Source organism: Rhea americana, unplaced genomic scaffold (assembly GCF_003343005.1).
Source record: "Rhea americana isolate MKP2758 unplaced genomic scaffold, rheAme1 scaffold_192, whole genome shotgun sequence".
Classification (NCBI taxonomy): domain Eukaryota; kingdom Metazoa; phylum Chordata; class Aves; order Rheiformes; family Rheidae; genus Rhea; species Rhea americana.
Window position 1 is genome coordinate 167,407 of NW_028186061.1, and position 911 is coordinate 168,317.

Consider the following 911-nt stretch of genomic DNA (forward strand, 5'->3'; position numbering starts at 1 on the left):
AATGCTTTCAGAGCTACACAAGGTAATAACATTAACAGTAGAAGAGACCAAGCTCCAGTCTTTGGATAGTGGAACACCAAGAAACAACCCTCTTACAATTCACCAACGTGCCCAATATGCCTGAAGCTTGCCAAGTAACTTCTGTGCACTGAAACTGCCCCTGAAGATTCAAGCAGTTTCAACCTCAGGAGCTTAAAAAGGCTGGCTCTGAGCCAGATACTGCAGGAGGGATATGTAAATTCACTACCCTGTGACACTTTCATAAGCGGTTAAATTTCCTGTACTATAGAGGAAAAAGGATGTAAATATAGTCTCACTGGAATGGAAATAATTTGAGAAAAGATTCTTCTATGACTCGATGCGGGTCCAATACTCTTTCCCTGTGTGAGAAATGGTTCTCAGGTTCCTAGAAATGCTCATGCATGGGCACATGCAAGTTGGGGCCATGGCTGGCATGTTTGTAACCTCCCTGAAAGCAAGGTCTGGAAAAGATTTTCTGCTGTTTATCAACATATTTCCCCACATGTTTAATTTAGGCATGTGCTTTGAATGGCGTGTCCATGAACCACTATGTTGGTTGAAGCCTTAGAGACAGACCAGACAGCTGTGTAGAGAGATCAGCAGATATATAACTAATTAGATAGATTTTAAAGTGTTTTTCCTGCTGTTTCTAATTATAACCTTGATTACTAAAACTGAAGGGATTTTTAAAATATAATTTCCTTTTCTTCTAATTAAATCTCTTGATGGACTTTTTTGCTCAGCATTAATGACAAACAAACCTGCTTGGGCAGTATGCATTTTGTTTACATTAATTTTTTGCTATGTGGTTTCCATTTGAGAGCACCTTAGTGTGTTTGAATTATCAACAGGGCAGTCAAAGGATATGTCTTTACTCTGTTTTGCACAAA